Source organism: Adiantum capillus-veneris, chromosome 23 (genome assembly GCF_014529385.1).
Source record: "Adiantum capillus-veneris isolate H3 chromosome 23, ASM1452938v2, whole genome shotgun sequence".
NCBI lineage: Eukaryota > Viridiplantae > Streptophyta > Polypodiopsida > Polypodiales > Pteridaceae > Adiantum > Adiantum capillus-veneris.
In genome coordinates, this window is record NC_140953.1 from 75589342 (window position 1) to 75606874 (window position 17533).

At 37.9% G+C, this 17533-nt stretch overlaps 1 pseudogene; it reads left to right on the forward strand.

Annotated features, from left to right (window-relative positions):
* Positions 1 to 1415: 1415 nt before the first annotated feature.
* LOC147428009 (uncharacterized) lies at positions 1416 to 1852 on the forward strand (annotated as a pseudogene).
* Positions 1853 to 17533: the final 15681 nt, after the last annotated feature.

Sequence of the window (17533 nt, forward strand, 5' to 3'; positions counted from 1 at the left end):
TAATCTACTATTCACTGAGAAGAGACAATAGTAGGTTTTTCTCACTTAGAGCATTTTGCTTGAGATACGCTGTACTATTAGTTAATGAAAGAGAGAAATAGGCTTTTCTCAGTTAGAGCGTTTTGCCTGGGATAGGTTCTACTATTAGTCAAGAGTTTTTCTGAAGATAGGTTCTACTAGTAGTTAAGTAGTGAGAAAAATAAGTTTGCTCAGTTAGACCATCTCACGTGAGGTAGGCTTTACTCTTAATTTGAGATCTAAGTAGAGAAAGTAGAGGTTTCTCTTGGTCAAAGGGGCGATCTCCTGAGAAAATATTGACTGCAATCATTCAATTTGATTTTTTTCTACAAGCACATAATTCCACATATGAGTGCCAGATGTAATGGTACGTACTGCGTGGGATAGCATTTGACGTGATGCAAGTTTAGAGAGGAGAGCATTAATATTCTTATGGAGAGTTATTTCATTGATCAATGTTTCTAAGGACAAAAACTCTCCTTCAAGGGGGAGTAATATTTCCACAAAGACAAGGGCAGGACTATGTTGGCACATGAGTCAATTGATCATCGAAGTGAAGTGGTCTCCTCAAGGTAGGCCAAGAGAAGGTAGGCTACGAGGTCTGTAGGAGGAGTATGGTTGGGTGGACAAAGGCATGTGTTAGTCCTTGGCCCTCAAAGTTTTCACCTAAAAATGTTGGCAAAAATGAAACTGAACAAGCTCCACCAAGGTATCAACTTGGTATCAAGGACTAAGTCCGAGAGGGAATAGGTCCATTCGAACTACTCCCCAAGTCAATTCAACTAGGTGTCATGCAATATGGACGTTTCCTTTTCCTATTGTAAATGTGACCTTTTACTAGCATAAATGGCACTATAATTAGTAGCCAACATGAACACCAATACCCACATGGAAGGTTACCCGTAGAAGGTTAGGGGATCGATGTTCACATATCTTTATTGTTATCACGGGAGCAATGACTCTCAACGTTGGTGGAGTAGAGCCATGTGAATACATGAATAGCCAAGGAACACAAACACACACATATGAGGAACAAGTATTTGATTTGGCTTTTCAGGTTTGACAGGTCGGATTACGAGGACGTAATTGGGAGTATATAAAGCGGGTGCTGTGAAGGCTGGAATAGTAGTGCCCGCAAAACTGTAAGCAGCAGTGAGCACATCGAGCAGCGTTTAGGGCTAGAACCCATCTTCATCATCAACAATGGCAATGGGGAGAGCGGCACTCTGCACAGGTATAAGAATATGGCTTCCTGTCACTCAATTATGTGCGTTGATATAATTGAGTGAGTGCTTGAGTGCGTTATTATTCTACAAGTATACAAAAACGCACGTCTGTGTGCTATAGTCATATCATATGTCGTAATATTATTGATCTCCTTTTCTACCGCAGTGGCGATGGTGGCGGCGCTGCTGCTAAATATCATAGAGGGGACCTCCGTTGTGCAAGCAGCTACGCCCCGCAAGTGCAGGCTGCACGACCTCGTGCTGACCAACACTCCCGTGGCGACCGGGCTGTGCGAGTGGGAGCTCGTGAACAACTGCCCCTGTGAGGCCTTCAACATCATTGCAGCCTGCCAGGACCGGCGCTGGAACCAGAAGATCATCAGCCGCTTCGCCATGGAGGTGGACGTGCCCACCTTCGGCCACTGCACTGTCCTCCCCAACGTCAAAGTCCAACCCGCTTCCTCCGGCCTCCGCTACGGACGCACCTACCCCTGCGCTGGCACTCTTCCGCTCTCCCTCGTCAATGTCGCCTTCGCCAACCCCTGCCTTTGATCATAGAGACTGGCCGGACGACTCGCTCCATCAACATACCTCTTTCTGATCCTTGAACGGACATTCCATTTTCCCCATTCTTTCTTATCGGTGCTATTATTGGTCCAGAGTGAAAATTTCATTTGCCTACATAATTGTGAAAACTCTCTCTCTCTCTCTCTCTCTCTCTCTCTCTCTCTCTCTAACTTAAGTACTATATTACATTTTGTTACATGTTTACATCATGATGAGGAATTCCATCGTGTTATTCTGTTGAGGAACTGGCAGTGCCACACAATCCTCTAACAATCTATCTCGAATCATAGACCAAGGCAGTTGGAAACTGTGAAAGGTGTGTATCAAACAAAGCCGAGTTTCTAGCATTTCACAAAAAGGATAACACCCAAAGTCTAGAGAAGCAATACATAAGTCGAAACGTGTAGAACCCGTTTGAATTGTTCCATAAAGCAGTCTATATTCAGAAACTTAGTCTTCCAATGCATCATACAAGTATCATACAAACATATCCACCAAGCATATATTGTAGGGAAGTTCCAAAATATGTGCTTCGTTGTCTCAAGGGGCATTTTCCATCAGACATTCTCTTTTTGGCTAACAATAATTCACCATACATCAGATAGCTTCTTCAACCACCAACATTGATCTAGATTGAACTCGCAAATCTTGCTGCATCCGTTCTCTATCTAAGGCTAAGGGATCAAGTGTAGATAGAAACGTTTGGTTGGGGAGGTGCATCAAGTTGTTGAAGTCTCTGGCAATGCTCAATCTCTAAATCTTTGATTAAATCTTGATTGCAACAAGAAACTTTCAAATTGTTGACATGTGTACACAAAACTATCCCCAAGTAATTTTGAGCCCATTTCCTAGTCTGAATCTTCTCTTAGCCACCATAAACGAAATAATATTTCTGTTAGAGTAACAATTTGATTGATTGGGCTTAACCCTCTCATGCTTTTTTTCCCAAGTAAACAGCGGGTGGTTTTTTAAACCCCAAAGCTCCAACAACAAGACTCATACCCTAAGGGATTACCTGTATATCTGACTCTACCATCCCAAATCAACAAAGCACATAGATTTTTTCAAGACTTAACCAGCATATTAGCAGTATTCCCACACAATTGAACATGAGTAGCACAAAACAATTTGTCCCATGCAAACATATCCCAAACACCATGAAAGTACATAACAAAATTATCCATCAATTTGTTTCAGTAAGGTTTCCCTACTAGCAAGCATGTGCATTTGCAAATGAAGGATACCCAATCCTCCCAAGTGAATAGGCAAGGCCAAATGCTTCCAGGCGAGCCAAGCTACAACAGAAGATCCCCATAAAATCTCAGTTTTTTTGATGTAAATCTCGCAACTGGTCAAGTATCAAAGGGAAGAAAACAAAATATATAGAGTAAATTCCAACATAGCCTGCACCACAATCCTTCATCCTAACATGTATTGACTCATTTAGATACATGCCTACAAACCCATTTTGGTTTGGATTATATCCCCCATTGTGTCAACTATTTTGCAGATACATCAACTCCTAGAGGATAAACAAGGTTCCTGAATACATTTTCCCTAAGAATTCCCTTTGCTTGCCAAATCAAGCTATGAAAATTATTGTAAAGACTAGGGGAAACTAGATCTTGGAATCCACCTCCCAACCTCCCACTATAGCCCCTTTTCCTAGCTGGATTCTTTTTCCACATTGCCTAGTCTGGCCCTTGGTCCAGTCCAAGACTCTATGGCCTTGCCCTTGTCCTGACATTACTCCCCCTTAAGGAAGAGTTTTAGACCTTGAAAACAAAAGTGGGAAACTTCTTCTTAAGAACACTAATGTTTTCCCAAGTGGCACCTTCCTCAGGTCGATCTTTCCACTTGATTAATTAAATCTTGTCGACGCACATGATGATGTGTACGTAAATCATGATCGTCGAGAATTCGTTCAGGTTCATGCGGTAGGGTAAGAGGTTCAACGAAATGGACCAAAATCTTTTGGTCAAAGGCATTGTCATCCCCATGTAATGGCTTATGTAAACGGCTTATAGCAAACACCGGATGAACACGAGCATGTGTACGTAGCGATAATTTGTAGGCACGATCATCCACTCGCTTGAGTATTTTGAAAGGCCCATAATATCGTGGAGATAATTTAGGTGTTGGCCCAGTTTTCAGACTTTTTGAATGCTCTGGCACACGTAAAAATACTTCCTCCCCTTCCTCAAAGGTAACTTGCCGACGTTTCTCATAAGTGTACTTCTTATACGGATCCTGCACTTGTCGGATAATCTGACGAGCGAGTTTCAGCATATCCATGTGGTCTTTGAGAAAATCCTTAACCTGTTGGAGTTTTTCGGTTGCCAATCCCATCGTAACAGGTGACGTGGGCTGAAAACCATACATGAGCATGCAAGGACTAAATCCAGTTGTGACATGCTTAGCACTATTGTAAGAAAACTTGAGAATAGGTAAATATTATTTCCAATCTGACTGTTTCTTGCTAATGTATGCGCGTAGCATATCCTCTAGCACTTAGTTAACTCGTTCAGTTTGACCATCCGTTTCTGGATGATCGGTTGTACTGAGGTTTAGTTGTGTACCCAATCATTTAAACACAACGCTCCAAAAATGACTATTAAACTAGGGATCACGATCACTGACATTGTTACTTGGAAAACCATATAACTTATATAGGTTGTCCACAAATAACTTAGCTAATTCTGGAGTCTTAATCGTTGATTTGGTTGGAATAAACTTACATAGTTTAGTCAACCGGTCTACAACCACCCATACTGAGTCATGACCTCGTATAGTGGGTTGGTAAACCCACAATAAAATCCATAGTTATAGTTTCCCACTTACCATTGGGGATCTCCAAAGGATGTAAGAGTCCTCTTGCTTTCAGGGGCTCTGCTTTGTTAACCTGACATTTTTGGCAATGCAAGACATAATCTTGAACAAAGCCATGTAAACCTGGCCAGTAAAACTATCGTTGTACCAGAGCATAAATCTTTCTAATACTCGGGTGCCCTGCACTTGGACTATCATGACATTCATAAAGAATTTGGCGCCAAATGTCTGTGTCCGTCGGTACACAAACTCTCCCCTTATGGAGTAGGTACCCAATGTCGATGGTGAAATGCTTCCATCGCTGTAGTTCATCAGTCAGACAGAGGAGAACTATGTTCCCCATCCTTTCTTATCGGTCCTATTATTGGTTTAGAGTGGAAATTTCATTTTCCTATATAATTATGAAAATCTCTCTCTCTCTCTCTCTCTCTCTCTCTCTCTCTCTAACTTAAGTACTATATTACATTTTGTTACATTTACATCATGGCGAGGAATTCCATCGTCTTATTCTGTTGAGGATTTGGCAGTGCTACACAGTCCTCTAACAATTTATCTCGAATCATACACCAAGGTAGTTTGAAACTGTGAAAGGTGTGTGTATCAAACAAAGCTGAGTTTCTAGCATTCCACAAAAAGGATAACACCCAAAGTCTGAGAAAAGCAATACATAAGTCTAAACGTGTAGAACCCGGTTGAATTGTTCCAAAAAGCAGTCTATATTTAGAAACTTAGTCTTCCAATGCATCATACAAATATCATACAAACATACCCATCAAGCATATAATGTAGGGAAGTTCCAAAATATGTGCTTCGTTGTCTCAAGATGACCACATTTGGGGCATTTTCCATCACACATTCTCTTTTTGACTAACAATTCACCTATGGGGAGAGCCCCTGTCAGGATATTCCACCATACATCAGATAGCTTCTTCAACCACCAGCTTTGATCTAGATTGAACTCGCAAACCTTGTTGCATCTGTTCTCTATTTAAGGCTAAAGGATCAAGTGTAGATAGAAACTTTTGGTTGGGGAGGTCCATCAATTTGTTGAAGTCTCTGACAATGCTCAATCTTAGAATCTTGATTAAATCTTCATTGCAACAAGGATTTTTCAAATTGCTAACATGTGTACACAACTATTCCCAAGTAATTTTGAGCCCATTTCCTGTCTGAATGTTCTCTTAGCCACCATAAACGAAATAATATTTCTGTTAGAGTAACAATTTGATTGATTGGGCTTAACCCTCTTATGGTTTTTTGCCCAAGAAAACAGCGGGTGGTTTTTTAAACCCAAAGCTCCAACAACAAGACTCATACCCTAAGGGATTACCTGTATATCTAACTCTACCATACCAAATCAACAAAGCACATAGACTTTTTCAAGACTTAACCATCATATTAGCAGTCTTCCCACACAATTGAACATGAGTAGCACAAAAAAATTTGTCCCATGCAAACATATTCCAAACACCATGAAAGTACACAACAAAATTATCCATCAATTTGTTTCAGTAAGGTTTCTGTACTAGCCAGCATGTGCATTTGCAAATGAAGGATACCCAATCCTCCCAAGTGAATAGGCAATGCCAAATGCTTCCAAGCGAGTCAGGCTACAACAGAAGATCCCCATACAAAAATATCACTAATGTTGATGTAAATTTTGCAACTGGTCATGGATCAAGGGAAGAAAAATATAACATATAGAGGAAATCCCAATAGAAGCACAATCCTTAACCTAACATGAGTTGGCCATTTAGTGCAACACCACGAAGCCATTTTGGTTTGGATTTTATCCTCAACCCATTGTGTCAACTAGGTTGCAGATACATTAACTCCTAGAGGATCACCAACGTTCCTGAATACAGTTCCCCTAAGACTTCTCTTTTCTTGCCAAATCAAGCTATGAAAATTATCTTTGCAGATACATCTATCAACAGAGACTTCCCCATATTCAAATCTAAAGCACCTACAAGCGAATAAAAATTCAAGTATGACATATATTCACCAATATTAGCATTCTGAGTATCCGAGAAAATAATAGTGTCATCTTAAAACCCCAAATCAAGAACATGATGAGAGTTGTGACGAGACAAAGGAATACAACAACTGAATAACAAAAATTTGCAAGTACACAGAGTAGACGCAGGAAATCAGAGATGTATATTGAAATCAATTCCCGAGTACAAGAAGAGCGTAGCTCGTATCAACCTCCTGGCCACACTCGAGCTATCTCACTCTCAATCTCACTCTCAATCTGTGCACAGTTCTCAATCGCACTCTCACTCTCACTCTCAATCTCAATCACAAGGCGCCTTCACTGTAGAACAGCCTCCTTCTCCACAGGCAAAAAGTGAGGCAAAAAGTGGCTATTTTCGTCCTTCTGTTAGTCTTTAGCAAAAGCGGTCCAACATAGGTTCCGAAAAGAGACGTCCTGCATTCAAACGCATAAGAACCATAAAACGCAACCCACACTCGCAAGTTAGCAATTTTAGAAACTTTTTTTGGCCATTTTCAGCAAGCCATAACTCCCAAACGGTTCAGAATTTGACCGGGTTTGTCTCACATGAATTTGTTTGTCTCATCGAGCTCTTCGAAAGTTGTGAGACGCGAAAAATCCATATCCTGCTCAGTGTGCCCAAAAATTTACCTGCAAGTCAGCACTTTTCACAAAATAGTCTAAAACAGCATTTTCTCACTTTTTCTCTAATCTACGGGCTGAAACGGGCATCAAAATACAAGAACCAACAAAAACACAAAGAAGCCTTATTTTTCCTTGTGTCAAGGGCTACAATTGCTACATAAAAAACTTTTCCAAATTTTGACCATAGTACCCTCGAAACCGGCTCTCGAGGGGTGTCCCTGGTCAAAATTTGAAACTTCACGCGAACGATTCAAACGAAATCCTATACCGTGGAAAAACACTGGAATGAACAAAATGTACTCTAAACAAAAATATTCATCAAAACATTGCAGAATATGTCCTATTACAAGAGCCTACCTACAGCCCTTTCAAGTTACCATTTGTTGCGTGAGCTGGAGAAAGAAGAAGAGGGGATGGGTTTTTTTAGCAAATAACAACGGGCTAAGAGGACATCCCTACCTAACAAATCTTCCCACTTAATACCGGGATATAATCTTTCATTAACCAATACCTTGGATATAGCTCTCAAACCCAACAATCGAACACAAGTAGGAATTCTATGTTCAAATCCTAGTCTCTGCATTACACTGTCAGCACAGTAACTCACAAACTCTCGAGAAACATGTTTTCCTCATTGTCACTACGAAGCTTCTTAAGGCGACGACTAGTTTGAAGTTCCGTTGCCTTGTGGAATTGTTTGAAAAACAGATAAGGCCTCAGATGTTTGTCTAAGTAAAAATACAATCGTATAACATGAGAAATCATCAATGAAAGTAATGAAATAGAGATATTGTGATCTCGGACCCAAAATCCATAGAATATCATAGCACTCGTATCAGAATTATACAAGCATACCTCAATAATTGTTTCTATATGTTGCTCATCAAATTAATGATTATAGAGTAAGAGAGATAGAGCAAGACCAAGCGTTCTATATGAACCTCCAAGATTGGAGTGGCACACATATCGTTGTGAGAGAGAAGAGGACAAGAGAGTAGAAGATTATAGACACAAGTCACTAGGTACAATCTCCCCGTACAAGAGTGATATTTTTTCTCTTGCAATAGGGAAGATTGCAATGCTCAAAATGATTACAAATGTATACTTGGACATAAAATAACCATTGATCATAAAGGGTTCTTCATTAATAAAATATATGTTAACTTGGTTTTTGGTTGCATAGTCCATCGGACAACCCTATGTTGCTACCTATTATTTGTAATAAGTAAATGTTTTTTAGGATCAATCTCCATTATAGTTTTACATGAAATCATATTTCTCCTTTCATGATACACTTGGGGTATCCTATAAGAATACATGGAACACAAGTTGAGTTACAAAAGTGGATTCTTTTGAGAATCTATCAAAATATTGCTTCTTGGTAAGATGAGGAGTAGACACTCCATGTCTATTTAAGAATTATACGAGTTATTCCTATATCTTATCTCGTGTATATTATTAGTTGACTCGACAAGTCACACAAATTATTACTCCTATTCAAATCTACAAATGCTTAAATCTTGTTGAGATGTTGTCAAAGATACCAAATTTGGTTGTATTTCATGGGATTACTGTGTATGCCTTTAAAGGCTAGAAGGGCTAGTTTTGTCAAAAGTTTATTGGCACACTACAAATACTTGTGGAGTTTAAGAAGGTTTTGGGGATCCTCTATGTTAACCATAGATAGTTCACAAAATGCTCCATCTTTCATGAAGAACAACTCTAGTTTTGGAATTAAATATGCATGTGGAAGGTTATTGTACCTGAGGACTTAAACTTAGAGTGCCAACCTTTTGTTTTCTTCTATAAGTATGAAGCCCAAAACACCTATCAATAGCTTGAATGATATATGATAAAGATGTAAGAAGCACTCCAATTTTTGGAAGAATTGCTTGAGGAGATAAAGAGTTACTTTTGCTCAGTCAGAACATCTTGCTTGAGATAATCTACTATTTGCTAAGAAGAGAGAAATAGGTTTTTCGGAGTTAGAGCGTTTTGCCTGGGATAGGTTCTACTATTAGTCAAGAGTTTTTCTACTCTTAGTTTGAGATCTAAGTAGTGAAGATAGAGGTTTCTCTTGGTCAAAGGGACAATTCCTGAGAAAATATTGACTGCAATCATTCAATTTCATGCAACCAAAACTCAAAACATCGAAAGAGCTTTGGTAGCGTCAATCCTGCAACCAAAACTCAAAACATCCTCAACATTGCCTACATCCTTAAACCTGGGACATACATCAATGCCATGCACAATATTCCAAACGCCCTTTGACACAAAAACATGTTGCGTCATATAAGCTCACATAGGGTGAATTGTCCCCATCCAATCTATCCTCAGTAGCAGCAAACATCTTGAGCACATCTATATTGTTGTCAGCCATGATAAATGTTGCACGTGATACGAAAACTTCCAAAAAGAGGAGAAACAAAGAGGGAAAAACACGGGCTATATAGCACCAACTGTAGAAAAATGTAAGGGACCTTCTATGCAAAAAATGGGTAGAAAATTTGGACAAAATGAAAAAAATAGCATGTATAGTACTCCTTGTAGTGAAAAAAGAGGGCGAAATGAGCCCGAATAAAAAAATCTGACCAGACCCACTGACGCTCGCCAACGCTCTCAAAAATGAGAGGAAGTGAGCAGGTGTGTGCTGGAGTTGCTGGCGACTAAGCCTAAGAGGACACAACCTAGTCTGTTACCAATTATTGGAATTAGGATTACAGGAAAACACACACATCTTGGAGATGAAGGAAGCCTAAGGCACACAACAGAGACTGTATTACTTAGTATGCAATGGAAACATAAGATAGACCTAGATTGATGGGTGTATATACAATGTATAGGGGGGGGAAACCCTCCTAGGGAGAGAAAAAATACCCTGACGGTCCTAAGTGTGTTCAGACACATCACTACCACATGTATATGATAGCACCTCTTGATATGGCTAAAGTCCATCTTGGCATTAACACTTGTGCTAGCCGTAAGTTGGCAGCTATGCTAACCACAATCAATTAGCATGTTTTGTTTACAAAATGATAATTATTCTTATGATTGATTAGATATTGAAGAATATCATGACCTTGCGATGCCTGAATGTTATATATGGTCATCAAATGTGCATCAATTTTTTTTTTCCTGAGTCGCAAATATACATATTAATGTTTTATATTTTAATGCCATTGTATGATTATTTTGAGGGACATAAATTAATTATTTGACAAATGAGGGAGATGATTATGATCCTACCTACAAAATGATTGACTGTGGATTTGGTCGGAGTATTATAAGACAATGCTATTATAAGAAGAGTCCTTCACCGTTTCAAGGAGAAGTGTAATCAATTGTTTTTGTGAAATAGGATCACCAGTAGCACCAAGTTGATTAATAATAGATTTGAAAGGCTCAATATATCTCGTCATGCTAGTACCAACTTCATATTGTAACTTGTTATGCAACCCTCTCAAATAAAGTACATGTGTAACAGATTTCTTTTGAAAGTTTGCAATAAAGGTACTTTCTATACGTCGTGGAAAGTAGGCAGTTCATACATATCAAGCAAAAGAGAATTAGTAAGAGCAAAAAGAATATACCGACACGTTGCTTTATCACTTAATTGCCAATCCGTATATGCAACATTCCAATCTTCAAATATAGGTCCTTCAGTGATAAGCACGTTGTCATGATCCGTATCAACAGGCTGAGGTGGACAAACACGATTTCCAAGGACAACATCAGAGAGTTCATTGCCTTCAAGAATTAGCAACATCTTTGCTTTCGAGCCTGGAAATCCTTGGCCTTTGAAAGGAGGAACAGAACAAGGAAATCCGTTGACAAGAATAGTCATAGCCATATCTGGTTGCGAGAAGACGTATAAGATAAGATCGCAAAATTTGCACACCATATATGGTGAAGGCTTCAATTGAGAACGAGAGAAATATGACGACTGTGTTTTGTCAACGATAAAACGCAAGAAGCATGCTCAATAAACCTCCAAAGATGTGAGGGACGTCACCCAAAAAAACAGGGAAAAGGAGATGTTATTAATAAAAGAGTCCTCAAAATAGAGTGACGTTAGATGCAAGATTGACGGCTACGATATGAATAGAAGAAGCTAAATTTGCTCGAAAAATTTTGACCCCAAAATTAGAAAAATGATCGCGGACGCTTCACAAAGACGCACGAGGATGAAAGCTGTGTCAAGCTCAATTATAGTAAAAACAACATAACTTTCAGCTGCAAACTCCGATTGACGTAAACCTAGAAGTCAAATCGAAGAGGTCAAGGAGACGAACAAGTTTTGGATGAAAAGTGTCATTGCGCTGTTTCCGTTTCTCCAAATTTTGAGCAGAAGACCCTAAAGAATTGAGACGAAGGTCAGGATGTCAAAAGACAAATCAACAAGGAAACTTAATCAATGATTCACCACCTTGATCATCAATAAACACCACACATAACACTAATCATATTATTATTAACACAAAACAACCACACTTAACAAGAATCAATCCTCAAAATCTTACATGGGAATCGCATACACATACTGTTTTGTCACCATGAATTCAATCGCTGTGTGATCGTTACTGCTTTGATACCATGTTGAGATGTAGAGAGAAAGAGAGAGACGAGACAAGAGACACACCATGTACACTCCCAAAGACTGATTCATATTGAGGACACGATACAAATATATAGGTGAGACCAAGTTGAGTAGAGTGAGCCATATATAGCTCCAATAGCAATCACTTCAGAGTAAGAAAACAAAATGTGTGTATGTGTGTGTGTCTCGGGGGATGCACTATGCAATCATGTTAATTTATAACGTGAGTTCAAAAGGAGGGGTTTTAAAATGCAAAACAAATAGGCAATTTAACAGAGATACATTAAAATAAGGGGGTTTTATATTCAATTTTGGAAAAACCCCTAAAATAAGGGCTCATTTTATTCATTCAGACATGTTAAAAGAGGGGGTTTTTCTAATACTCCGCAAATGCACGTTATATAGGGGGCTACTAAACGGTGAACCCCCGAGTGTGTGTGTGTGTGTGTGTGTGTGTGTGTGTGTGTGTGTGAGAGAGAGAGAGAGAGAGAGAGAGAGAGAGAGAGAGAGAGAGAGAGAGAGAGAGAGAGAGAGATTGTGTGTGTGTGTTTGTGTGCATCCACCCTTACCCTGACATCATACCAAATGTTGAAACAATAGGCCCATTGAGTTTTTCCTACTACCTCATAAAGGCCATGAGGGTAAAAAATTCAAGCGTGAAGCCAATCAAGTTGTTATATTAAAAATCAAAGAAAAAAGACCAGCACAATCATGCTTGACAGTCTTGATACTAACCGATGATGTCTCTCTGAACATTGTACTCTAGTAGAAATTTAAAGGCTTTGTGATCCATTTGAGAAGAGTATGCGATTTCTTCAAAGTCTTTATGTGAGCATGAAAATTCAATATTAGATACAAAGTCTAGCAAGAGGAAGTTTGATCAATTGCTCTTATCTAGTACAATCAATCAAGTCAAATGACTCAGAAGGTTATGAATATGAACCCTGATCTGAGGCTAGTGTCCATACCACCTAGCACCTATCAAAGAGATGGGATTTATCACTAACAATGGGCCTATGAGCGACCATAAACAATACAGTAGTTTAAAGCCAACATTTCCACCAACCCATTTTCCTAGGAAGTGTCTATGTTTAGGATGTGTATGTTTTACTAAGATACTACTTATACACAAAAGAAAATTTTGTTCAAAGGAAAACATGCTTAAGACATTAGGAAGGTTGTCAAAGAACTTATCAATTGTTACACATGGCATACTATACGTAAAAATCATTAGACTATCTATTGTCCTAAATACCTCTTGAAGTATACAAGTATGAAAAAATCTCAAGTGTTTCCCATTTTTTTAAAGCTTGAAGTTTCCAAACCTACATTCTCAAACTATTATTCCATGATCATGAACTCGACTTACAATGTAACCTTTTGCTTTATCCAAGAGTTCAAAATTCTCTCACCATCCAATTTACCAAGGTTTTTTTGTCTAAAAGATTAGAAATCCCATGGTCCCATAAATACAATATTTTGTCTATGCAAAGTAACATCGTGGCAAAGAAACCATCATGAACATAAAAGAAATAGAGAAACCATGTAGATCCTTAAAGACTTTAGAAGCTAAAGAGCAAAAACCCATCAGCATTTTCATGTGTGAAAATAAGTGGTACTTAGACCAAACATCAATCAAAGCCAACCCATCGCTCTCATCAAACTATTACAAGTACAATAATGAATGTTCCCATTGATCAATCAAGCATCCATAGATATTTCTTATCCTAAAAGCATCCGTGAGATCTGCTACTATTATGAAAATTTTCCACCATTATTACTCTACGGATAGGTCATAAAAGCAAGCAAGAAAAAGGAAACTCACATAGAAGAGAAAGAAGAATTAGTTGGTCTATAATATTTATTTTCCTGGATTGAGCTCTCCATACTTAATTTTGCACATCATCAACAACACAGCCATTGCTCTGACACAACTACAACACAACCAATATGCGGTGACCCTAAAATCCATAAAATATCATAGCACTCTATATGTTGCTCATCAAGATGAATGATTAGAGAGTAAGAGAGACAGAGCAAGACTAAGTGTGATCTATGAACCTCCAATATTAGAGTGGCACACATATTGTTGTGAGAGAGAAGAGAGTAGAAGATTATAGACACAAGTCACTAGGTACAATCTCCCCCGTACAAGAGTGAGAATTTTTCTCTTGCAATAGGGAAGATTTCAATGCTCAAAATGATTACAAGTATCTGCTTGGACATAAAATGACCATTGATCATAGAGATTTCTTCATTAATAAAATATCCATTAACTTGGGTTATTGTTGCATAGTCGATAAGGCAACCCTATGTTGCTAGCTATTATTTGTAATAAGTAAATGTTTTTTAGGATCAATCCCCATTATAGTTGTACATGAAATCATATTTTGCCTTTCATGATACACTTGGGGTAACCTATAAGAATACATGGAACACAAGTTGAGTTACAAAAGTGGATTCTTTTGAGAGTCTATCAAAATATTGCTTCTTGGTAAGATGAGGAGTAGACACTCCATGTCTATTTAAGAATTATACGAGTTATTCCTATATCTTATCTTGTATATATTATTCATTGACTTGACAAGCCACTCACATTATAACTCCTATTCAAATCTCTCATGCTTAAATTCTTGTTGAGATGTGTCAAAGATACTAAATTTGGTTGTATATCATGGGATTACATGTGTATGCCTTTAAAGTGCTATAAGGGCTACTTTTGTCAAAAAGATGATTGCCCCAAAAATAGGGTTTAAAAGATATGGTGAATAGTTTATGGTTAAAAAGAGTAGTGGAGATCCAAAAATAGGGTTTTTATGAGTCGCGACCTAAAAGTTGTGATTTCAACCAAAGAAAGATGTTTTTTGCAATTCTGTTTATGCTACCTTGTAGAGCAGATCTGCTCCCGTCGTTTTGAGTGCCTGGAAGTCTATGTTCTGAGTTCGTTTGATCAAATTATGACAGAAACAAATTGCCAGCACCACTAGGGTAACCTACAAGCAACAAAAACAGGTTAGCTTACAAACTGATATACCGTACAGGTAATATCTCTTTTGTTTGATCCAATCAAGAAGTGATTATACTCTTTTATGATGGTATAAAATGATGTTTCAAAATTGATTATCATGTTGATTTGGTTGCACAAGTATGTTCTTTTGGCTATTTTGTAGACGATGTAGAAACCAATGTGTGTGAAACAGGATCTGTGCAAGGTATCATGATATTGGGATTGTGATCGTGTTGCGATTTCGATTATGATCATTGTTGCCATCAAGAGATCAATATTGAGAGTGTGATTGTGATTGAGATTGAGAGCGAGAGAGTGATAGAGATTGAGATTGTGCACAAGATTTAGATTGAGAGTCAAGTAGTGTAATCAGTTGTTTTTGTGAAATAGGATCACCCGCAACACCAAGTTAATTAATAATAGATTTGAAAGACTCAATATATCTCGTCATGGCACAGTACTAACTTCATATTATAACTTGTTATGCAACCCTCTCAAATAAAGTATTTCTGTAACAGATTTCTTCTGAAAGTTTGCAACAAGGTACTTTCATACGTCGTGGAAAGTAGGCAGCTCATACATAACAAGCAAAAGGGAATCAGTAAGAGTAGAAATAATATCAACATGCTGCTTTTATCACGTCATTGCCAATCCATATACACAACATTCCAATCTTCAAATATAGGTCCGTCAGTGATAAGCACGGTGTCATGATCTGTATCAACAACAGGCTGAGGCGGACAAACACGATTTCTTAGGACAACATCAGAGAGTTCATCGCCTTCAAGAATTAGCAACATCTTTGCTTTCCAGCCTGGAAATCCTTGGCCTTGGAAAGGAGAAACAAAACAAGGAAAGCCATTGAGAGAATAGTCATAGCAATATCTAGTTGCGAGAAGAGGTATAAGATAAGATCGTAGAATCTGCACACCATATATGGTGAAGGCTGCAATTGAGAATGAGAGAAATATAACAACTGTGTTCTGTCAACGATAAAACGCAAGAAGGATGCTCAATAAACGTCCAAATATGTGAGGGACGTCACCCAAAAAAAGCAGGAAAAAGGAGACGTTATTAATAAAAGAGTCCTCAAAATAGAGTGACGTAAGATGCAAGATTGACGGACACAATATGAACAACAAAAAGCTAAATTTGCTCAAAAAAGTTGACGCCAAAATTAGAAAAATGATCGCTGATGCTTCACGAAGACGAACGAGGACTAAAGCTGCGTGAAGCTCAATTGCAGTAAAAACAACATAACTTTCTGCTTCAAACTCTGATTGACGCAAACTTAGACCCAAATCGAAGAGCTCAAGGAGACGAACAAGTTTTGGATGAAAAGTGTTATTAAGCTAGGCTTCATTGCGCTTTTTTAGTTTCTCCAAATTTTGAGTAGAAGACCCTCAAAAATTGAGACGAAGGTCAAGGTGTCAAAAGACAAATCAACAAGAAAATGTAATCAATGATTCACCATATATTGATTATCAATAAATACCACACAAAATATTAATCATATTCTTATTAACACAAAACAACCATAGTTAACAAGAATCAACCCTTAAAAATAAAATTTGTAGCAATTTTAAATCTTACATGTGAATCACATACACATACTCCTATCAAATACAATAATGAATACAAAATTTCAATAAAGAGGTGTAAAGGCTATCGATTAGCTCGTAATCAGAAGTGTCTCCGTGAATCTGCTATGTAGCTTGTCATCAATATGGCATCACCAAACATGTCTTAATAAATGTTTTTTTGTCACCAAGTTTGTCTTCATGAAATCAATTCTTTGATCAATCCTAGATAGATCATAGACTCAAAAAACATAGTTATGAAAATTATTAGCATTGTTAGTGAATAATTACGTTCACAATGCCATAAGAGATGGTTCGCTACGCCACTCTTTTGACGACATATATACGCACGACAACAGATGGTACATAAAGTATGAACATAAAAGTACAAGATGCGTGATTACGTGTTGCAAATGACATGTGGATATACTACATAAAATGATATTTATCAACGTAGTGATATCAATGAATATCATCAAAGTATTAAAAAAACATCATCATTGTATCAATAAAAATGAATAAATCATCATGGTATCAACGAAAAGCATCATGATATCACCGAGAATAATCATTGTATCAACGAAACAACATCATGGTATCACCGAGAATAACCATGGTATCAACGAAACAACATCATGATATCATCGAGAATAATCATTGTATCAACAAAACAACATCATGGTATCACCGAGAATAACCATGGTATCAATGAAACAACATCATGGTATCACGAGAATAACCATGGTATCAACGAAACAACATTATGGTATCACCGAAAATAACCATGGCATCAACGAAATATTATCATGGTATCACCAAGAATAACCATGTTATCAATGAAACAAACATCATGGTATCACCGAGAATAACCATGGTATCAACGAAATATCATCATGGTATCAACGAAAATCACCATGACCAAAGTACTAACAAAACATCATCATGGTACCATCAAAAACACTATGGTATCAACGAGAGATTATCAATAAAACGACGTAAACTATATCTATAGAAGAATAATTATAGGAGAACCAATGAACGATTATATCATATAGCAAAAAATCATGT